At 34.1% G+C, this 25,665-nt stretch overlaps 1 long non-coding RNA gene across 1 annotated transcript in view; it reads right to left on the bottom strand.

The window, feature by feature from the left end:
* Nucleotides 1-8,943: 8,943 nt before the first annotated feature.
* The window catches only part of LOC148110782 (uncharacterized), a 47,326-nt gene continuing 30,604 nt past the window's right edge, over nucleotides 8,944-25,665 (bottom strand). Inside the window, exons 4-5 of the long non-coding RNA XR_015726019.1 lie at nucleotides 12,503-12,525; nucleotides 8,944-9,037 (exon numbers count right to left, since the gene is read on the bottom strand). This is a non-coding gene — a long non-coding RNA (uncharacterized LOC148110782). The remainder of the gene's footprint in view (nucleotides 9,038-12,502; nucleotides 12,526-25,665) is intronic.

Raw genomic sequence — 25,665 nt, 5'->3', positions numbered from 1 at the left:
AAATTTAGCAACTTAAAACAATGCACATGTATTATCTCAGTTTCTGAGGACAAAGAGTCCAAATATTACTTAGGTGTGTCCCTTGCAAGGCAATAATCAACATGTTGGCTAGGCCTGGGTTCTCATCTGAAGGCAGCATTCTATTCCTTAAGATTATAATCCTGAGCTTTATATACCTGCCGTATTCCACTCAAACATCACAGAAAAGCGGTGGCTATACCCCCAACCCAAAGCCTGATAGATTTCCACTGTGATCAGGATATAATGAGACAACCCTCAACTGTGCAGAACTGGAGTCAAAGAGATCAACAGGGAGACAGGACTTTCATTCCCACTGGCTGATAAAAGGCCCTACTCCTGGGATGTCAGTGGAGGCCTTGTGAGGAGATGGAAATTGAACACCTATCCAGCTGTCATGAGAAACTCCTCTCTACAATCTCCCCTTGGGAATCAAGAGAGGACAACTGGGAAACCTAACATTTCTATCCCCACATGGCAGTAATGAGGCTCCTTCTCCTACTGGACAGGTAAACCTATTAGCTAAAGTAATAGGGTAAATAATATTTGGAGTCTCATACTGTAATTCTGGACAAATTAAAAATGAGGTTTTGACTGAAAGTTACTCATCATACAAAGAACCAGGAAGATCTTAAGCTGACTGAAAAAGACATTCAACAGATGTCAAAGCCCAAATAACAGAGATGTTAGAATTCTCTGACAGAGATTTTGAAGTGGCCATCTATCCTTCAGGAGCAACTAAGAACACATGTTAAACAAATAAAAATTAGAAAATTCAGCAAAGAAATAAGAGATATAAAGAACTAAATGGAAATTTTAGCAATGAAAAATATATAACCTAACTAAAAAACTCAATGCATAGGATCAACAGCAGAATGAAGGAATCAGAGAAAATAATTAGCATACTGAAGATAAAACAACAGAAATTTCACAATAGACAAAAAAAAAATGAACAGAACATTAGGAACCTGTGGACCTATAACAAAAAAAATCTAACACTCATGTCATCAGAGTCCTGAAAGAGGAGAAAAAGTGTGGGGCTGAAAAAGTACCCAAACAAATAAAGGTTAAAAACTCCCCAAATCTGGAAAAGATAAAACTTACAAATTCAAGCCCCCCAAACATAAACCCAAATAAATTTGTACCAATATAGTGTCAGACTTCTGAAACTAATGACAAAGAAAAAAACTGGAAAGCAGCAAGAAACAATCTGGATGACAGATTTTTCATCAGAAACCATAGAAGCTAGAAGGCAGTGGGATAACATTTTCAAGAGCTAAAAGAAAAGAGCTGTTAACCCAGAATTCTATATCCATTAAAATTCCATCAAGTATGACAGATTAATCAAGACATTCCTAGAAGAAAAACTAACAGAACTTGTCACCAACAGACCTAGTGTATAAAAAAGCTACAGGAAATCCTCTAAACAGAAAGGGAATAATAAAAGAAGAAAAAAAATATGGGTAAATACAGTATACTTTACTTCTCAAGTTTTCTCAATTATATTTGATGACTGAAGTAAAAATTATGTTAACTACTGTCTCTAAATGTATGTAGAGCAATACTTAAGACAACTATATTATAAATGGGAAAAGATAAAAGAACATTAAGGGAAGTAAGGTTTCTACACTTGAACTGGTAAAATGAGAACAGCAATAGACAATAAGGTGTGTGTGTGTGTGTGTGTGTGTGTGTGTATGTGTGTGTGTAGTAATACCTGGAGCAACCCCTTAAAAAGCTATACAGAGATATTCAGAAACACTAAAGATAAATCAAAATTCTAAAGAATGTTCAACTGACCCATAGGAAAATGGAAAAAATAAAACAAAAATGAAACATACGTTAAACAGAAAAAAAGAGGCAGACTTAAGTCCAATATAGTCACAATTACATTAAAAGTAAATGATCTTACTACACTAATTAAAAGACAGAGATTGGCAGGGTGGATGAAAAACATGACCCAAGTATATGCTGTCTACAAGAAATTCGACTTCAAAAATAATAATATAATCAGGTTGAAAATAAAGGTATAGAAAAGATGTATCATGCAAACACAAGTCAAGAGAAAGAGGTGTGGTTCTATTTAGTAGACTATTACCAAATTACTAAATACAGACAGTGACATTATATGATAATAAAAAGTTAGTCCATTAAGACAATATAGCAATCTGAAATGTGTATACACCAAAGAGCAGAGCTGCAGAATTTGAGGTAAAAACTGGTAGAACTAAAAGAGGAAATAGACAATCTACAATTACAGTTGGAGATTTCAACACCACTCTCTCAACAACTGATAGAACTAGACAGAAAATCAGAAAGGATATAAAATCTGAACAATACAACCAACAAACAGGATCTAATAAATATTTATAGACTACTCCATTCGTAACAGCAGAATATACACTCTATTCAAATGCCCACAGAACATATACCAAGATAGACCATATCTTGGGCTATAAAGCAAACCTCAAAAAATTTAAAAGAATTGAAATATAATAGAGTATGTTCTCTGACCACCATGGAGTCTAACTAGAAATCAAATATCAGAAGGATAATGGGAATATCTCCAAACACCTAGAAACTTCGTCAAAGACCAAGTCTCAACATAAATTTATAAAAATTCACTGAATTGAATGAAGTGAGAATAAAACATACCAAAATATGCATGACAGATAAAACAGAACAAAAAGTTATTATCCATTAGGTATATTCATATGAAAAGAAGTCTCTTATCAATAATCTGTTCTCACCTCAAGATCCCAGAAAAAGATCAAAATAAATCCAAAGCAAGTAGAAGGAAGGATATAACATAGATAAGAGAATAAATCAATGATATTAAAAGCTGAAAAACCTATAGGGAAAAATCAAAGAAATTACAAATTGGCTCTTCAGAAAGATCAATAAAACTGACCTCTCACAAAAGTGACAAAGCAAGAAACAGACAAGACACATATTACCAATATAAAAAATGAAATAGTGATATCATAATAGACCTGCAGGCATCAAAAGGATAACAAAAAACTATTACAAAGAACCCTGCACACATAAATCTGACAAGTTGTATAAAATGGTGCGATATCTCAAAAAACACAAACTACCATAACTCATCCAATATGAAAGAGATAATATCCAACATAATCATAATTACCTTAGATTGAATAACCCATCATCTAAAAGACTCCCAATGTAATCAATCTTCAGGCCCAGGAGTCTACCAAATGCTTAGAGAAGAACTGACACAAATTCTGCAGTCTTTTCCAGAAAACTGAAGAGAAGGGAACACTTTGCAATTCATTTTATGAAGCTAGTAATACCCTGACACCAAAATAAAAAACAGTATATAAAAAGAAAACTACAGACCAATACCCCTCATAAGTATAGATGCAAACATCCTTAACAAAATATTAACAAACAGAATTCAGCAATATACAAAAAGGTTGTTTCACTATGATCAATGGGGTTTATTCCAGGAACGCAACGCTGGTTCAATATCTGAAAATCAATGTAGTCCTTCATTATTAACAAGATAAAGAAAAATCACATGATCATAACAATCAATGCATAAAAAGTATCGACAAAATTCAACACCAATTTCATAATTAAAAAAAAATAACTCAGAAAAATGAGGATAGAGGAACTCCTTCAACTTGACAGGGTATCTACAAAAACCTACAGCCAACATTATAGTTAATGGTAAAACTGAAGGGAGAAACTTAGAAAATCCCAAGAAAGGAACAAGTATGAAGGGATGTCCTCTCTAAACTACTTCTATTTAGCATAGTGCTTGAAGTTATAGCCAGGGGAATGGTAGAAAAAAGAAATGTATAGAAACTGAAAAGAGAGAAAATTGTCCCTGTTTGCAGATGACATGATTGTCTACATAGAAAATCCCAAGGAGGGATGCCTCGGTTAAGCGTCTGCTTTTGGCTCAGGTCATGGTCCCAGGGTCCTGGGATTGAGTCCCATATCAGGCTCCTTGTTCAGCAGGGGACTTGCTTCCCCATCTCCTTCTGCCTGCTGCTCCCCCTGCTTGTTCTCTCTCACTCTCTCTGATAAATAAATAAATAAATAAATAAATAAATAAATAAATAAATAATAAATAATAAATAAAATCTTAAAAAAAAGAAAGAAAGAAAATCCCAAGGAGTCCACAAAAAACTCCTAGAACTAATGAGTTCAGCAAGGTTGCAGGATATAAGAAAAATGTATATTAGCAATGACCACATAGACACAAAATGTGAAAATACAATACCCTTCATAACCATTCAAGAAAAATGAATTACTTAGAAAAAAATCTAACAAGACATACAGTACTTGGATGCTAAAAATACAAAATAGTGATAAGAGTTAAAAATCCTAAATAAATGGAGAAATATACTGTATTCATGGATTAGAAGACTCAATATAATTAAGATTTCAGCAGTCTCCACATTGATATTCTAACTTCATTCCATTCCTATCAAAATCACAGCAAGAATTTTTGTAGATATAGGTGAGGTTATTCTAAAATTTATATGAAGGGTAAAGAATCTAGAAAAGCTAAAACAATTTTGAAAAAACAAAGTGAGAGGAATAGAGCCCATTTTCAAGGCATGACATAGATATAGTAATCAAGACTTTATGATATTAGTGGAGGGATACATACATAGATCAATGGAACCCAAATAAGAAACAAGAAACACATCTATACGAATGTGGCCAACTGATTTTTGACTAAAGAGCAAAAACAATTCAATGAAGCAAAGATAGCTCTTTCTTCAAACGGTACTGGACCAATTTGGTGTCCATTATCTCCCCAACTCCCACCAAACAAGAATTTACCTAAGTTTCACACCTTATACAACAATTAATTCAGCATCAATCATGGACTTAAGTGTAAAATATAAAACTATAAAACTTTAGTACCATTGAAGAAACCAGATTTTACATTGTTTTGGAAACAACCCAGATGTCCTTCAATGGGTGAATGGTTAAACAAACACAGTGGCACATCCATACTATTGAATAATACTAGTCAGCGATAAAAAATAACAAACTACTGAAACATACAACTCTCTGGATGAATCTCTAGAGAGTTATGCTGAGTGGGGGAAAAAAGCCATTCCCAAATGGTTACATACTATATGATTCCATTTATATTACATTCTTTAAATGATAAAATTATAGAAATGGAGAACTAATAGATTAGTGTTGTCAGGGTTAAGGGAAAGGAAGTAGATGTGGCTTTTTAAAGTTAATGCAAGGGATCCCTGTAGTGATGGAAATGTTCTGTATCTTGACTGTTTTAGCATCAATGTCCCAGCTGGGATATTGTACTATACAGTTTTGCAATACACCATATTGAGGGGAACTGGGTCAAGGGTACAATGTCTGTAGTACTATTATTACTTAAAATTGCATGTAAATCTACAATTATCTCAAAATAAATGTTCACGTCAGAAAAGTCTTCAGAAAGTATGAGAAAAAAAAAAGACTACAAAATACATCTGCCTAAGAAATCCCTGCATTATATAAAATGATAATATTATTGTTTATCTTATATTCTCTGTGTTGGGTAATTAATTTTGATGGAGACACAAATAAATAATTTGAACAAAATAGCAATGTTGAATATAGCATAGCTGATTAAATTTAGCAAAATATGTAATATCTTTATTCTTTTAAAACTGATAACATGAAATATAACATTTCATACTCTCGTATGCAAAAAGATAGGTCTATTTTTCTTCTGATATTTCAGACAACTTTCATGCGAGAGCTTTTTGCCCCTAAAAAACCACCTTATAATGGGCTTCTACTATATTAAGTTTCTTCTGCAATACCTCATTGACGTGGTTGATCCTAGTTAATCTTATAAGCATTCTCATTAGTGTCAAGGGAAACTGCATTGAAGTAACCATCTGTTAGAGATGGAAATCTTAAGGCTCTACAAAAATAATTAGCTGGACACTTTAGATTGCTAGAGGATTGTTTTTTAGATTTTTAAAAAATTTATTCATTTGAAAGAGAGAGAGAGAACACAAGCAGGGGTTGCATCAGGCAGAGGGAGAGGGAGAAGCAGGCTTCCTGCTGAGCTGGGAGCCTGATGCTGGACTTAATCCCAGTACCCTGAGATCAGGACCTGAGCCAAAGGCAGATGCTTAACTGACTGAGCCACCCAGGCACCCTGAGTTTGTTTGTTTTTTTAAAAATCAAATGCATACAAACATCATTTTCTAACTGTGATCTTGACCAATTTATTTAATACCTCTGAGACTCAGTTTCTTCATATATAAAATTGCATACTTCCTACAGCAAGTGACAAAATAAACTACAAGTATGGAAGTAGTAATGATATCTGGCAGTAAACAGTTATATTTAATAAGTTTCAATAATAACTGATACTTCTTGGTTAAGGAATAAATAATATAACATAGGTATAAATTACATCACGCTGCTCTTTAAAATCTCTTGAACCAAAGGATGTTTTCTTTTTGGGAAGGGGAACAGATTGTTGAAGTTGTTTCCATAAAGCAGCATGATTAGAGTAAAATCATAAGGAGGGATTTCAAAATCTTTTCTAGTGTAGGCTATGTCACAATACCTGTGACACCTCTGATCATGTTGAAGAGCACTGACACAGTTATCATGTGGTGAGATAAGAGGAACTGAAACTCTTCATCTTTTCATGCATGTTTTAGTTGTGTTTTTTATTTAGGCAAAAGGACTAAATGAGATAATCGTCACTTGCGGTGCACAGAATGGCTTCAAAAAAAGGACACAAAGCTCACTTTGCACATAATCTCCCTTCTATATAAAGTTAGTATTAGATGCTAAAGGAAGGCAAAATGCAAAGTTGTTAAGAACAAGTGGCTTGGGGGACCTGAGTGGCTCAGTTAGTTAAGCAACTGCCTTGGGCTCAGGTCATGATCTCAGAGTCCTGGGATCAAGCTCCCCGGGCTCCCTGCTCATCAGGGAGTCGGCTTCTCCCTCTCCCTCTGCCCTTCCCCTTGCTCCTGCTCTCTCCCTCCCTCCCTCTCTCTCAAACAAACAAATAAATAAAATCTTAAAAAAAAAAAAACACCAAGTGGTTTGGGGGTGAAAATGCCTGGGTTTATTCTTATTTTTTTTTTTTAGAGATTCTACTTATTTATTTGACAGAGAGAGACAGCCAGCAAGAGAGGGAACACAAGCAGGGGGAATGGGAGAGGAAGAAGCAGACTCCCAGTGGAGCAGGGAGCCTGATGCAGGGCTCGATCCCAGGACCCTGAGCCGAAGGCAGATGCTTAACGACTGAGCCACCCAGGCACCCCAAATGCCTGGGTTTAAATTCAGTCTCCATCACTTCCCCGCTGTAAGACTTTGGTCCATTTACATTCTATTTCTAAAATTGAACTTCCTCATCTACAAAAAAAGTTCTTTGCATGTGAAGTTCTTTGCATAAATCCTTTTAGATATTAAGAGCACAATAAATGTTAGCTATTAATAATAACAATAATCTTACCTAAAACAGCTGCTCAAGTATAACAGTGATAATTATTGAAATCACATCTAAAATATCTTTTCTGATAAGGTGAGATGTAAGGATTAAAACATAACTTAACTGCAGAAGAGCCACTAGAACTGAAAGAATTTGCAGGGTGATTTTGCCTGAATGTGTTCATTATTCTGAGAAAGTATTATGTACTCTGCTCTATAAATATTTGATAAAAGAACCATAATTTCCTTTTTAGCTCATTGATGGCAGTTTTCAAGCATAAAATTAAACAAAATTGTTACATTAATAATCATCTTCATATTCATGAACAAATACATTAAAAAATACTTTTAGAAATTATTTATGCCACTTAGAATATTAGTCAATTGAGAGAAACAATAGTTTTATAAACATATGAATCTATCTCCTTAACTGTCAAATAAATTGTCTTTAAAAATCAAATTGTAATAAACAAACGATATTATGAAAACTTTAAGATTAGAAATTAGATATCATTTGGGCCTGGGAAGGGGAAATTAACTAAGAAATTCTATAATTGTAAGTAACAGCTGCACAGTCAATATTTAATCACTATATTGTGAGACAGTTCAGTAGTGGAAGACAGGATTAACATATTGCTTTAAAACATTCCATTACTTTCTGCATCTGTTTACTGATAATAAAAGACACAGCTGTTCTAAACGAAACACACTAACAGGTGTAAAGTGCCAATTTGGCATTTTACATAAAAGTTACTCCTCATTTCCTTTTGGAATACTCTAAAATTATACTCTAAGCACAGCTACCAATAACTTAAAGAATTTTTATACTAACTTGGATTATTCTAGTCATTGAGGAAAAGATAGCTTCTTTCTCCATGAATTCAGGATTGTTTTTAAACAGTACACATCCTGAACTAATTATAATTACCCCAGATGTTTTCCATAAAAATGGTCACACATTTGAACAGGGTTTCTTTAGCAACTGTTCTATATCAAATTTACTGCAAAGAGCATCAAAATTATGAAGTAACACTGTCTCAGATTTGTTGCGTTTAAACTACAAATGATAATGAAGCTTGAGCTTGTAATTTATCTTGACAAGCATTCCAGCTAATCTGTAGCTGTATGTATTTAATCCAAGGCCACCATAAGGAAATTCAATATTTTTATAATAAATTCTCAATGATCACTCACCTAAAGCATGTCAAAGTAACCAAAATTTTTGAATTCCATAAACATAACTATATAGTTTACACTTTTTTTGTTTGCTTGTTTTTAAAACAAAATATACCACAATCAACTTAAAATATCCTAAGTAGAAGAACTCCATTTTAGTAATTTAATAAACCTGGATAGCTACTTTTTAAATTTTATAAATACATTATGAGACAATTACAAAATCAATGTCAATGAAAATATTAATATATTAGTGATAAGAAAGAACACTGAAATATTTTAATTTGGCCATTATATTTACTTTAATATATAAAACTTGGAGAGGAAACATTAAGGTAGAATATCAAAGCAGTCCAAAGCGTTCCAGTCTCTTTCTTTTCTTTTCCTAAAATAAAGACATTTGTTAAATTAGCTTTAGAAAAAGAGGTTCACTAATATTTAAAAATACGTAGAGTCCTTGAAACTATGTCTATATTTTAAGATATACCATCCGAGGAAAAACATAAAACATACATATTTTAATTAAAATTATATAAAGCATTCACATCTTCCCCCAATAGTTCCTTTTCCTTATTAGCTCAGGTACAAATTCAAATAAAATACTCTACAGCTTTGCAGTAAAGTGTCCTCAGGTCATTTAGTTACAACAGCTTTTCTGGTCCTTCTGGAAACATGTTATGATCAATGAAAACTCTATTAGTTTGCTTCTTAAGCTTTGAAAAGAAACACGGGAAGCAAAATTTTACATCAAAAGAATAAAGAAAAACATCAGTTTTACTGTGAAATCTAATAAAGTTTAACTCTGCCTATAATGTGGTAAAATTATGTTACCTAGAAGGATAATCATGGGATTTTCTGATTTATAAAATAAGTCAAAGTATATAGTCAGTAATCCAAATCATATGATAATGAAATTTGTGAATTGTTTATATAGATTTCATAAGGCTCGCAGTCTTCATAAATTTAATTACTACATATAATGATTTATCCAAGCTATCTTAATCTTTATCATATTTAATTATCCAGAAAGGGGTTTATTACTTGGAATTGCATGGAAGCACATGCTGTGCTTATCAAGTACAAAAGTACAATGCACACCTTAAAGGATTTTTAAATTCCTTTCCCATACAAGATTATATTTAATTGTTTATATACATATATATACCTACATTCTAGTAATTACATATTTATTTTGCATTGTTTTGTGTTCATAAGGAATGATGGATCAACCAATTTGTATTATTAAAAGAAACAGTTGAGGTAGATAAAAAAGAAAAACTAGGAGTAGAAAGGAAAATAGAGCCTCCCTTAGAAAACTGAGATTTTAAAACACTTGCTACAGCAGTTAATTCCATTACTTCAGGGAAAAATATGACAAAATAGTAACCTAGAGACAAATTGACTTGTAATTCATTAAAGATGGTAGGGATGACAGTTTAATGCCTTAAAAAAAAAGCAGCCCTTAAAGGAATTACAGGATGAGTTTCTAACAATGAAAAACTACTGAATTTTAAAAATCCATATTGTACAAATTTAGTCAAATTTCTATATTAAACTCTTGACTCTTTTTCTAGTATATATAAGTATGGTTAGAATCATGAGATACTGGCATAGGGTTTTACATTACACAGCACTTGAATAGCCACTGCACTTCATCTAACAATCAAGTAATGAGTTACAGCTGTGGTTTGAAATTTTTAGGATGTAAGAAATCAATAAATTCTCTAAACTTCTTTTGTAATTCAATAATCTTACAGCATGTATCTCATAGATCAATCTTAAAAACTGTTATATTTCCTCCAAAACTAGTAACAAATACATAGAGTCCTATGTTCAAGTGGATTTTAATAAAATGGTATGTTAAGACTAGCAAAGCTCAGCTTTGTTCTATAAAATTTCATTTAAAAAACTGTATTGAATGTAATTCCTACAAGCATGATGTAGCTATCCATCTGGTAAGTTCTGAGAGCATTAATGATTAAGTCTAAATAGTGTGCTTTCCTTCCACCTTCTAATATGCAATATTTCTTCAGATGAAGTAAAATTCTTCTTCCTGCTCATTGTTTTTCAAAAATTCAAATAAAAATTTGCATCAATATGTAACTCCATGTAGAATAATACATAGGAGACTTCATTTAGAAAAGGTATATTAGAAGCTTGACTTAAATCCATGGAATGAATTCTGCCTTCCTTTGCTTGAGATGTGAACAGTGCTTAAAGAGGAAAGAGATCAATGTATGTATAGTTTATATCAGATTACCTCCAATCTTTAGTGAAAAAAAGTTACAAAATAGTGTTTATAAATACCTTTTAAAAAGTTACATATGTTACATATCACCATTTTACACCCCCAAAACAAAAGCTGTGTCTTTGTTTTCACTGAAAACTTATGCTACCATATTAGCAATTTAGTTTCTGATTTCAATACTGATTAACTTAAATACTGATTAACAGTAAAGGAAAATTGATTATGCTTCAATTGTTACAATTGAATAAAACAAGATACTCATAAATACAGACTACTAAGACATATTAATCCATACTACTAATGCATATTAATTAAGCATAGAAAACTATTTTAAGTAGTAAATAAGTGAATTTTAAAGAACAGGAATTTCATTGTTATGTACATAGTATCAGAATAGGTCAAACTACTACCTGTTAAAAATCAAAGGGGATTTTCAAATTGTTCTGTGACTGTGTGGTTTGAATATTTCCAGGTTTTAAAAAAATCAATTAAAAATACAAACTCAGGGGGCGCCTGGGTGGCTCAGTCGTTAAGCGTCTGCCTTCGGCTCAGGGCGTGATCCCGGCATTATGGGATCGAGCCCCACATCAGGCTCCTCCACTATGAGCCTGCTTCTTCCTCTCCCACTCCCCCTGCTTGTGCTCCCTCTCTCACTGGCTGTTCTCTATCTCTGTCAAACAAATAAATAAAATCTTTAAAAAAAAATACAAACTCAGATCTTATATATGACATGTTTACACAAACTAGAAGATCATCAATGTATTAGTTTGGGTGTTAATGGAGAAAGATTAAGAGAGAGATTGAGAGAGACGGGGAGAGAGAACAAACACAAACCTTGGAGTAAACTTTGTTTGGTCATCTCTGCATACATTCCAAATTCTTACGACAGTACAATTTAGGAAAATATAGTTTGGTATGGAGCTGCTGGCTTAAATTCAGACTGGCCAGCCCAGGTCCACTGTCAGGAGTATTCAGATGAGTGTAATAATACTGTGAATCAAGACTTGTGATATGACGAAGCCAAAACAAAAAATGATAAAGACACTGCAACCAGTGCTGATATAAGGCTACAACTATTACCTTTAACCTTGTTATATTAGTTCCTAAAAACACTCTCTTGTTCTCAGACATTTTTATATAAAAAGTAGATATTATAAATTAACATAACTTTTATGCACAGTGCTTTTAATGTTTGTTCTAAAGTCATTAAAATATCTTTCATTTGTATATTAATTTATTTAGCGAAATTTCATAAGTCAAAGGCAAATACCCGATCCATTTCAAACGATAAATTCTTAAATGAATAAAATTTGGACCATAAAGCCAAATTCAGAATAAGTCTATTTTCAGAATAATATATTCATGGGGGCTAATTCAAGCATAGAGCTAAAGCAAAACGTATTTATTCTAGACATTGGACCTGTGTTATAGAGACCATTTTTATACTTGAGAAAACACCATTAACAGAATTCTAAAAGCAAAATTTTTGTAACTATCACCACCGAAATCAGTAGTTATTCATAAAGCATTTGAGGTACATAGAAAACATAGTAATAACCATCAATATTGGTAATTTTTTTGTTCATACATATTATAGCTTACCATGTCAGTATTAACTTCTTTGCCTAAGAAAAAAAGATAATTCAGATATCAAATGATACTAAACATTGTCAGATAATAGGTTCAATTTTAAAAACTGAAAGAAAAATATCAATATTTATACAAGCAATCTAAGCTCTTCCTTATGGTAGCTACCATTACCGAACACCTACTACATGTGCTAAGTACTGTATATATAACTCTTTACATGGATTATTTGTATGTTTAAATCATCTCTACAAGACTGGCATTTTCCAGATTTTATAAATAAGATGACCATGAGATTTACTGATAAAATTGGTACATTTCTGAGAATAAAGGTGTTATTAATAATTATGCTAGGAGGACAGGTGTAAATCATGACTGTTCTAGGAAAATGACAATACATAGTCACCTTACCGATGAGGAAACTGCATCAGACAGACTCATTCAAAATGTATTCAGTGAACATTTATTGAACAGATTTTGCACTGTATGTTAGTTAATGGGGATGGCACTCTGATTTTGCAGAACAGGTAACTGTAATATTTGCTTTCAAAGTTTTATCTATAACCACTATATACACTACCTACAACCCATAAATAATCTGAATCTCTAAAGCTTTATGTTTTTCAAAACATTTTCACATTCATATATCCTTTGATTTTAAAGGTACAATTATATATTACCTATCCATTTCAACCAATAACTCCTATACTTAAAAAATGCTCTGAGAAGTTTGATAGGCATTTTTATTTTCTACTAGTTTAGCTCTAGTTTGACATTATATATATATATATGTATTATATATATGTATTATATATATATATATGTATTTAATACACCTCCAACTTACTTTGAAACATAGTATGAGATAGGATTCTAAGTTCTTTTTTGTTTTGGTCCAAATAAATAATGTAATGCCTGAATATGGTTCTGAATAATTCATTACTTGACCAATGATTTATAGCACTTGCTTTTTCATTCTTACAGGTTAAATTTGAGTCACCAATTTCATTCCACTGATATCTGCTTAATCCCATGTTATTAATATACTATCTTATTTACTGAAACTATATAACTATTACTTGGCCTTACCACTCCTTCTATACTTGCTATTGTTGTCTATTTTTGCAGATTCAAATTTGAATCAAGATAATCAAATTCCAAGAAAAAAAAAAACAAAAAATTGAGAAAAAATTCAGAGAGAAAAAGACAGTTGTGAGAATCAATGGTAAACACAGAAACTGGTACGATCTTGGTTAACAATTGACATAACATTTCTACATTTTCTGTTAAAATACTGAAACAAATTCTAGGTAATTTTAACAAGAAATTGCCTTGGGAGCTCCATGGGTAAAGTTAAATTTGTCTTATTCAGGGGGAAGAGAGATGCTGACTAATTTTGTTAAAAAAAATTACAGTCAAGAATATATTTTAGGAGGACTTTCCAAGATGGTGGAGTAGGAGACCTTAATTTTGTCTGGTCCAAGGAATTCAGTTAGATAGCTATCAAATCATTCTGAACACATGTGAACTCAACCAGGGATCTAAGAAAAGAACTGCTGTAATTCTACAAATAGAAAAGTGATTACTTTCTGCAAGGTAGGAGGTGCAGAGAAGTGAATCCAAGGTGATATATTGGAAGATAAACTGTGGAGGAGGGAGCTTTCATAAGCCAGCTACTGGAAAGTGATACAGCAGTGGAGTGCAAAATCAGAACTTCTAGAAGTCTGCTCCAGTGAGGGACGTCCCTGCCTGGTGGTGAAACAGGGTGGAATCCTAGGTGGGACAGTGTGGTCTCAGGATCCTGGGAGTCAGAGAAAGAATGGGAATGCCTGAGTGTGGCAGATTTCCCAGGCATCAGAGGGGGGAAGCTGGCTGCAATCACTGAGCCCAGAAGTGGGCTTTCAGCTCAGTGTTGCCATAAAGCACAAACCACAGAACAGTTGGGCAACTGCACTGTCCAAGCAGGGGCCAAGCAAGCAGCAAGACCACAGTGAGACTTCCCCTCCCTCCTCTGGGAGGAATGGTGAGGTTGTGCGCCTCAGGAGTCTGCAGCCTTTGGATACTCAAAGCGGGATTGCATGCCTGAGATAGAAATGGTCAGTCACAGACTGGGTGAGCACAGAGTGTGGACAGAGACCAGGGAGACAGGAGTGATTGACTGCTTTGCTCTGAGGGCACACTGAGGAGTGGGGGGCATGAGCTTTCAGCTCTGGGGCTGGAGATTGGGAGGCTACTATTTTCATTCTCATGCTTTAAAGAGGCACGGAAAGCCTTCAGGGAAAAAAACCCACATAGAGCAATCCAGAGCCACTTAGACTGGCCGCCTGACAAGGGCAGTGCAATTCCACCTGGGGCAGAGACCTGAGCATCAGCACCCCTCCTACAGAAGATTAACAAGAATATCCAACTAAGACCAAGTTTACCAATCACACAGAACTACAAAACTCCAGCACTAGGGGAAAATAGGATATAGAATTCATGGTTGTTTTCTTATGATTCTTTAGCCTTTCAATTTAATTTTTTTTCTCTTTCCTTTTCAACCAATTTCTTATTTTATCAACTTTTTTTAAGTCTTTTTAAATTTTCATCTTTACAGTTACACTCTATCCATTCATTGTATTTAATTTTATTTTTGTAAACATATAAGTTTTTCTTTCTTTACAATTTTGGGATATAGTTTTCTAACAAAATGACCAAAATACACACAGGATCCAGTGTATCGCTCCGTTCTGTTCACCTGTCTGGTTATATTCTCTCTTTCTCTCTCTCTCTCTCTTTCTCTCTTTTTTTTTTTTTTTGGTTTCAGGTCTCTTCTGATTTGTTTAGTGTATATTTCTTTGGGGTCACTGTTGCCATTTTAGTATTTTGTTCACTGTTCATCTGTTCTACTCTGGACAGAATGACAAGATGGAAAAACTCACCTCAAAAAAGAGAACAAGAGCAGTACTGACTGCCAGGGACCTAATCAATATGAACATTAGTAAGATGTCAGAACTAGAGTTCAGAATAATGATTATAAAGATACTAGCTGGGGTTGAAAAAAGCATAGAGGACACTAGAGAATCCCTTTCTGGAGAAATAAAAGAACTAAAATCTAATCAAATTGAAATCAAAAAGGCTATAAATGAGATACAATAAAAAATGGAGCTCTGCTAGGATAAATAAGGCAGAAGAGAGAAACAGCAATATAGAAGACAAAATGATGGAGAATAAAGAAGCTGAGAAAAAGAGAAAAAACAACTACTGGATCAAGAGGGGAGAATTTGAGAGATAAGTGATACTGTAAGTGTAACAATATTAAAATAATTGGGATCCAGGAAGAAGAGGAGAGGGGGGCAGAAGGTATATTGGAGCAAATTACAGTGGAGAACTTCCCTTATTTGGGGAAGGAAACAGGCATTCAAGTCCAGGAGGCACAGAGAACCCCCTTTAAAATCAACAACAATAGGTCAACACCTCAACATATAATAGTGAAACTTGCAAATCTCAGAGACAAAGAGAAAATCCTGAAAGCAGCTTGGGACAAGAAGTCCTTAACCCACAAGGGTAGAAACATTAGACTGGCAGCAGACCTAGCTACAGAGACCTGGCAGGCCAGAAAGGACTAGCATGATATATTCAGGGTATTAATTAAGAAAAATATGCAGCCAAGAAACTTTATCCAGCCAGGCTGTCATTCAAAATGGAAGAGCTAAAAAGCTTCCAGGACAAACAGGAACTAAAAGACTTTGTGATCACTAAACCAGCCCTTCAAAAAATATTAAAAGGGATCCTTTAAGTGAAGAGAGAGTCCAAAAGTAACACAGACCAGAAAGGAAGAGAGACAATATACAGAAACAGAAACAGTGAGTTTACAGGGAATACAATGGCACTAAATTCATATCTTTCAATAGTTACTCTGAATATAAATGGGCTAAATGCCCCCAGTCAAAAGACAAAGGGTACCAGACTGGATAAAAAAGCAAGACCTATAAATACACTGTCTATAAGAGACTCATTTTAGGCCCAAAGGCACCTCCAGATTGAAAGTGAGGGGGTGGAAAACCATTCATTATGCTAATGGACATCAAAAGAAAGCTGGGGTAGCAATCCTTACATCAGACAAAGTAGATTTTAAACCAAACACTGTAGTAAGGGAAGAAAAGGAAAACTATATCATACTGAAAGGGGTCTATCCAACAAGAAGATCTAACAATTATAAATATTTATGCTCCTAACTTGGGAGCAGCCAATTATATAAAACAAATAATAACAATTAAAGAAACACATTGATAATAATACAATAATAGTAGGTGACTTTAACACCTTACTCACAGCAATGGACGATCATCTAAGCAAAAGATCAACAAGGAAGCAAGGGCCTTGAATGACACACTGGACCAAATGGACTTCACAGATATATACAGAGCATTCTATCCCAAAGCCAGAATATACATTCTTTTCTAGTGCACATGGAACATTCTCCAGATCACATCCTGGGTCACAAATTAGGTCTCAACCATATTGGGATTATTCCATGCATATTTTCAGACCACAATCTTTGAAACATGAACTCAATCACAAGAGGAAATTTGGAAGGAACTCAAATACATGGAGGCTAAAGAGCATCCTACTAAACAATGAATGGGTCAATCAGGAAATTAAAGAATTTACAAAATTCATGGAAACAAATGAAAATGAAAACACAACTGTTCAAAACCTTTGGGATGCAGGAAAGGCGGTCCTCAGAGGCAACTACATAGCAATACAAGGCTTTTTCAAGAAATAGAAAAGTCTCAAATACACAAGCTCTCCTTACACCTAAAAGAGCTGGAGAAAGAATAGCAAATGAAGCCTAAACCCAGCAGAAGAGAAATAATAAAGTTAGAGCAGAAATCAATGAAACAGAAACCAAAAGAATAGTAGACCAGATCAATAAAACTAAGAGCTAGTTCTTTGAAAGAATTATAAGATTGATAAACCCCTAGTCAGATTTATCAAAAAGAAAAGAGAAAGGACCCAAATAAATAAAATCATGAAAGATGAGAGATCACAATCAACACTGAAGAAATACAATTATAAGAACATATTATGAGCAACTATATGGCAACAAATTAGGCAATCTGGAAGAAATGGATGTATTCATTGAGATGTATAAACTACAAAACTGAAACAGGAAGAAATGGAAAACCTTAACAGACACATGACCAGCAAGGAAATTGAAGCAATAATCAAAAATCTATAACAAACAAGAGTCCAGGGATGGATAGCTTCCCAGAGGAATTCTACCAAACATTTAAAGAAGAATTAATACCTACTCTTCTGGAGATTTTTCAGAAAAAAATAGAAATGGAAGGAAAATTTCCAAACGCTCTATGAGGCCAGCATCACCAAAACCAAAGACACCACCAAAAAGAATTACAGACCAATATCCCTGATGAACATGGATGCAAATATTGTCACCAAGATACTAGCCAATAGGATCCAATGGTACATTAAAAGGATTATTCACCACAACCAAGTGGGATTTATTCCTGGGCTGAAAGGGTGGTTCAACATCTGCAAATCAAATATAAAATACGCTACATTCATAAAAGGACAAGAACCATATGATCTTCTCAATAGATGCAGAAAAAGCATTTGACAAAGTACAGCATTCTTTCTTGATTAAAACTCTTCACTGTGTGGGGATAGAGGGAACATACCTCAATATCATAAAAGCCATCTAAGAAATGCCCACAGTGAATATCATTCTCAATGGGGAAAAACTGAGAGCTTTTCCCTTAAGGTCAGGAACATGGCAGGGATGTCCACTATCACCACTGTTCTTCACCATAGTACAGGAAGTCCTAGCCTCAGCAATCAGACAACAAAAAGAAATAAAAGGCATCCAAATCAGCAAAGAAGAAGTCAAACTCTCATTCTTCACAGATGACATGATACTCTATGTGAAAAACCCAAAAGACTCTATCCCAAAATTGCTAGAACTCATACAGAAATTCAGTAACATGGCAGGATATAAAATCAATGCACAGAAATCAGTTGCATTTCTATACACTAACAATGAGACAGAAGAAAGAGAAATTAAGGAGTCAATCCCATTTACAATTGTGCCAAAAACCATAAGATACCTAGGAATAAACCTAACCAATGATGCAAAAGATCTGTACTGAGAAAACTATAGAACACTCATGAAAGAAACTGAGGAAGACACAAAGAAATGGAAAAACGTTCCATGCTCATGGATTGGAAGAACAAATATTGTTAAAATGCCCATGCTACCTAGAGCAATCTATACATTCAATATAATCCCTTTCAAAATATCATCAACTTTTTTCACAGAGGTGGGACAAATAACCCTAAAATTTGTATGAAACCAGAAAAGACCCCAAACAGCCAAAGAAATGTTGAAAAAGAAAACCAAAACTAGTGGCATCACAATTCTGGACATCAAGCTGTATTACAAAGCTGTAATCATCGAGATAGTATGGTACTGCCACAAAAACGGACACATAGGTCAATGGAACAGAATAGAGAACCCAGAAATGGACCCTCAACTCTATGGTGAACTAATCTTTGACAAAGCAGGAAAGAATATCCAATGGAAAAAAGACAATCTCTTTAACAAATGGTGTTGGGAAAATTGGACCACCCATGCAGAAGAATGAAACTGGACCATTTTCTTACACCATACAGAAAAACAGACTCAAATGGATGAAAGATCTAAATGTGAGACAGGAATCCATCAAAATCCTAGAGAAAAACACAGGCAGCAACCTCTGTGACTTCAGCCACAGCAACTTCTTGTTAGACATGTCTCCAAAGGCAAGGGAAACAAAGGCAAAAATGAACTATTGGGACTTCATCAAGATAAAAATCTTTTGCACAGCAAAGGGGAACAGTCGACAAAACCAAAAGACAACCAACAGAATGGGTGACATTTGCAAATATCTGATAAGATGAAGGGGCTAGTATCCAAAATCTATAAAGAACTTGTCAAACTCAACACCCAAAGAACAAATAATCCAATCACAAAATGGGCAGAAGACGTGAACAGACATTTTTCTATAGAAGACATACAAATGGCCAGCAGACACATGAAAAAATGCTCAACATCACTCAGCATCAGGGAAATAAAATCAAAACCACAATGAGATACCACCTCACACTGGTCAGAATGGCTAAAATTAGGGGCGCCTGGGTGGCACAGTCGTTAAGCGTCTGCCTTCGGCTTAGGGTGTGATCCCAGCGTTATGGGATTGAGCCCCACATCAGGCTCCTCTGCTGGGAGCCTGCTTCTTCCTCTCCCACTCCCCCTGCTTGTGTTCCCTCTCTCGCTGGCTGTCTCTGTCAAATAAATAAATAAATAAATCTTAAAAAAAAAAATGGCTAAAATTAACAAGTCAGAAGATGACAGATGTTGGCAAGGATGAGGAGAAAGAGGAACCCTTTATCCTATGACCCAGCAATTGCACTACTAGGGATTTATCCCAAAGATCAAAGGTAGTGATCCGAAGGAGCACCTGCACCTCAATATTTATAGCAGCAATGTCCACAACAGCCAAACTATGGAAAGAGCCCAGATGTCCATTGATTATATATATATACACACACACACATATATACAGTGGAATACTACTCAGCCATCAAAAAAAGAAATCTTGCCATTTGCAATGATATGGATGGAACTAGAGGGTATTATGCTAAGTGAAATAAGTTAATCAGAGAAAGACAATGATCAGATGATCTCACTCATATGTGGAATTTAAGAAACAAAACAGAGAGGATCATATAGGAAGGGAGGAAAAAATAAAACAACAAAATCAGAGAGGGAGACAAATCATAAGAGATTCTTAATCATAGGAAACAAACTGTGGGTTGCTGGAGGGGAGCAAAGTGGAGAGGTGAGGTAGCTGGCTGATGGACATTAAGGAGGGCACATGATAAAACGAGCACTGGGTATTATATAAGACTGATGAATCCCTGAACTCTATCTCTGAAATTAATAATACACTGTATGTTAATTAATTGAATTTAAATAAAAAGAAACTAAAATTAAAATGACACTCTGAGTGTTTAAAAAAAAGAATATATTCTAAACATTAAAGAGTAAGCATTAAAAATAAAAAACAACAAAGACCAAGAACAGCAAACAAACAAAAAACAGAAACAAAACCCACTGCTTCCAAACTAAGGGAAACTGAAAAAGGGAAAATAAATTTTATTTTTTCAAACAGAAAGCATTAAATCGGGGAAACACACACACACACACAAACAAAACAAAAAGCACAAAATAAGATTAAGATGATAGCAATATGTCCAAATAGATCAGTAATCCCAATAAATACAATGGTCTAAATTCACCCATTAGCCAATATATATTGTCAAGGAGATGAACAAAACTATATCCCCAATTCTGTTAAAGGACTGGAGGTAGAGAGAAGCCATGCTGCCTTCTGGTTTCAATTTTCTATACAAAACAGGCTAACGATTTAAGTCTAAGGTTGTACAGACTCTCTTCTAAAATATTATTCTTCCTTCTCTCCCCACCAAAACACTGATCACCCATACTTAATAAAAAGATCTCCCAGCCTCACTGGGTCTCCAAAATGCTAGTAGCCAGGATTATCCTTTTAGAAGGAAACTGAAATATTCTTCTCTTGGGAATAGGACCAGCCCAAAGAAAAGACCTGATATCTGGCCTGGCTCCCCAAAGAAGCAGTCCTCATAACCATTTAAGGAAGCCTTCAATAAATAAACCATACCCAACTAGCTATTTAATGTCTCTTATTTTTAGTATAAACAGGCAGTCAGTCAAGGATCAGAAGACATCTGAGAAAAGCCACTAACATAAAAGACTAAACTAAAAAACTGAAAGAGAAACTTGGAAGGAACAAAGGGATATGAAACCTTCTAAAGAACTCACATTGCTTATTGCGAAAGAAGCAAACTCATATATGATTAATGGAAGTGCAAAATGGTACAATCCTTATCGATAAGAGTTTGGTTATATCTAACAAAATTTTAAATGTATTTACCCTGTGACTCAGAGTTCCTATTTCAAGGATCCATCCTGAATATATATCTCCACCAGTAAAAAAAAAAAACATATTTCCAAAGTTATTCACTGAGGCATTATTTATAATAACAAAGACCAGAACAACAAAAATAACCATATTAGGGCATTAGCTGAATAATCTGTTAAATATTCACATAATACTATGCAGCCATAAAAAAGAGTGAGGAAGCTCTCTATGTACTGATTTGGAATGATCTCCAAGATACATTGTTAAATGAAAAAAAAAACCAAGATGCAACGCAAGCTATCTCAAGAAAAAAGAAAAAGCTCAAATAAACAACCTAATCTTATACCTTACAGAGCTAGAAAAACAAACAAATAAACAAACAAAGCCCAAAGCTAGTAGAAGGAAGGAAATAATATTAGAACAGAAATAAATGAAAGTGGGGTGCCTGGGTGGCTCAGTTGGTTAAGTGTTGACTTGTGATTTCAGCTCAGGTCATGATCTCACGGGTTGTGAGATCGAGCCCCACAGTGACAGGCTCCATGCTCAGTGGGGAGTCTGCTTGAGAGTCTCTCCCTTTGCCCCCCCCCAACACATGCATGCTCTCTCTCTAAAATAAATAAATAAAATAAATAAATAAATAAATAAATAATTTTTAAAAAAAGAAATAAATGAAACAAGACTAAAAAAAAAAAAAAATAGAAAAGATCAATGAAACCAGAAGCTGACTCTTTCAAAAGATAAAACTGATAAACCTTTAGCCTGACTCATCAAGAAAAAAGAAGGAGAGCTCAAATAAATAAAATCAGAAATGAAGGAGAGGTAACAACCAGCACCACAGAAATAAAGGATTGTAAGAGAATACCATAGAGAATTAATTGCCAACAACTTGGACAACCTGAAAGAAATGGATGAATTCCTGGAAACAGCTTATCTTCCAAAACTGAAATAGGAAGAAACAGGAAATTTGAACAGAATACAAGAAATGAAACTGAATTGGTAAAAAACAAAAACAAAACCTCCACACAAACAAAAATCCAGCACCAGGTGGCTTCACAGGTGAATTCCACCAAAGAGTTAACAGCTTCTCTTCTCAAACTATTCCAAAAATAGAGGAAGAAAAACTTCCAAATTCATGCTACAAGTCCAGCGTTGCTCTACTACCAAGACCAGACAAAGCAAATATGAAAAAAGAATACTACAGTGTGATATCTCTGATGAACGTAGCTGCAAAAATCCCCAACAAAATGCTAGCAAACTAAATTCAACAATACATTAAAAAAATCATTCACCATAATCAAATTACATTTATTCTAGGGATGCAAAAATGGTTCATATTCACAAAGCAATGTGCTACGTCACATTAATAAGAGAAAGGATAAAAACCATATGATCATCTAAATAGAGGCAAAAAAATTTTGATAAAATACAACATCCATTCATGGCAAAAACCTTCAATAAAGTGGGTTTAGAGAGAACATACCTCAATATAATAAAGGTCATATATGAAAACCCCACAGCTAACATCATACACAATGGGGAAAAACTGAAAGCATTTCCTCTAAGATCAGAAACAAAATATGAATGCCCACTCTCACCACTTTCATTCAACTTAGTACTGGAAGTTATAGTTCTAGCAATCAGACAAGAAAAAGAAATGAAAAGAATCCATATTGATCATGAATAAGTAGAACAGTTATTATTTGCAGATGACATGACATTATACATAGAAAATTCTAAAGATGACCAAAAAACGATTAGAACTAATGTAAAGTCACAGGATACAAAATTAATATAGAGAATTTTGTCGCATTCCTATACACTAATTATGAAGTAGCAGAAAGAGAAATTAAGAAAATAATCCCATTTGCAACTGCACCAAAAAGAATAAAATACCTAGGAATAACTTAACCAAGGAGGTGAAAAGACCAGTACTTTGAAAACTATAACACATTAATGAAAGAAATTAGAGATGACACAAATTGAACAATAATCGACACTCACAGATCGGAAGAAATAATATTGTTAAAATATTCAAAATACCCAAAGCAATCTATAGTCAACGCGATGTTCATCAAAATACCAATATTTTTTACAGAACTAGTACAAATAACACTAACATTTGTATGGAACCACAAAAGACCCTGAATACCCAAAGCAATCTTGAGAAAGAACAAAACTGAAGGTATCACAATCCCAGATTTCAAGATATACTACAAAGCTGTGGTAATCAAAATATAGTATTGTAACAAAAACAGACACATAGATCAATGGAACAGAATAGAGAGCCCAGAAATAAATACATGATTATATGGTCAATTAGTCTATAACAAAGAAGGCAAGAATACACAATGGAGAAAAGACAATCTCTTCAATAAATGGTATTGGGAAAACAGGACAGTTACGAACAAAAGAATGAAACTGGACTATTTTCTTATACCACACATGGAAATAAACTCAAAATGGATTAAAGATCTAAATGAGACACCTGAAGCCATAACCTCCTAGAAGAAAACACAAGCATTAGTAATCGCTTTGAGACAGGCCTTTGCAACATTTTTCTAGCTCTGTCTCTTCAGGCAAGGGAAATAAGAGCAAGAATAAACTATTGGGACTACACCAAAATGAAAAGCTTTTGCATAGCAAAGGAAACCATCAACAAATGAAAAGGCAATCTACTAAATGGGAGAAGATACTTGGAAATGATGTTTCTGATAAAGGTTAATATCAAAAAATACAAAGAAGTTCTATAATTTAACATCAAAAATACAAATAACCCAATTGAAACAATGGGCAGAGGACCTAAACATTTTTCCAAAGAAGACATACAGATTACCAATACACACATGAAAAGATGCTCAATATCACTAATCACCAGGGAAATGCAAACCAGGACCACAATGACATATTACCTTATACCTGTCAGAATGACTTGAATCAAAAAGACAAGAAATAACAAGGTGGTTGTGGAGAAAGAGGAACCCCTGTATACCATCGGTGGGAATGTAAATTGGTGGAACCACTGTAGAAGAGTATGGAGGTTCCTCAAAAAATTAAAAATAGAAATACCATATAATCTAGTAATCCCACTACTAAGTATTTACCCAAAGAAAACAAAAACACTAATTCAAAAAGATATATACATCCTTACGTTTATTGCAGCATTATTTGTAATAGTCAAGGATGCAAGGAACCCAAGTGTCCATTGATAGATGAATGGATAATGAAGATGTGGTACACACACACACACACACACACACACACACACACACACACTGGAAAATTATTCAGCCATTACAAAAAATGAGATCTTACTACTTATGACAATGTGGATGGACCTAGAAGGTACTATACTAAGTGAAATAAGTCAAATAAAAACAAATACCATTTGATTTCACTTATATGAGGAATCTAAAAAAACAAATGAACAAAGAAACAAACAAATAACAACAAAAATACCCTTTTAAATACAGAGAACAAACTAGTGGTTGCCAGAGGGAAGCTGGGTAGGGGAATGGGTGAAATGGATAAAGGGAATTAAGAGGTACCAACTACCAGTTATAAAATAAGTCATGGAGGTGAAAAATACAGCATACAAAATATAGTCAAAATTATTATAATAATATTGCATTGGTAACAGCTGATGACTACACTTATCATGGTCAGCAATGAATTATTGAGTCAATAAGTTCTGCAATGGGGCATCTGGGTGGTTCAATCAGTTAAGTGTCTCACTCTTGATCTCAGTTCAGGTCTTGAGATCAGGGTCATGAGTTCAAGTCTCATATTGGGCTCCACACTGGGTCGGGGGGGGGGCTACATAAAAAAAAAAGTAGTGGATCTGAAACTAATACTTTATGTTAATTATACTTCAATTAAAAAAAAAAGGCAAGGTACAGAACAGTGAATAAAATAAGTTATGTTTAATCTTAGAAAATAGAAATAAATTACATATATGTATGTATAAATGTATGTATTTGGGTATTTTTGCAAAGGGAAACAATGGAAATATACAAACTAATAAAAATGACTGTCAACAATAACGTCTATAAGAATGGGATGGGGGTGTTTCTCTGTCACATAAATAAATAAAATTTAAAAAAAAAGAATGGGACGGGGGAAGGGAGGACATGAAAGCAAGACTTCTCTAAATACACCTTTAGATTTTGACTATAA

The sequence above is a fragment of the Ursus americanus genome, chromosome 1 (assembly GCF_024610735.1).
Source record: "Ursus americanus isolate L20-20 chromosome 1, mUrsAme1.1.p, whole genome shotgun sequence".
Taxonomy (NCBI): Eukaryota; Metazoa; Chordata; class Mammalia; order Carnivora; family Ursidae; genus Ursus; species Ursus americanus.
The sequence above is the reverse complement of the archived record's forward strand: the minus strand, read 5'-3'. Positions and strand labels throughout refer to the sequence as shown.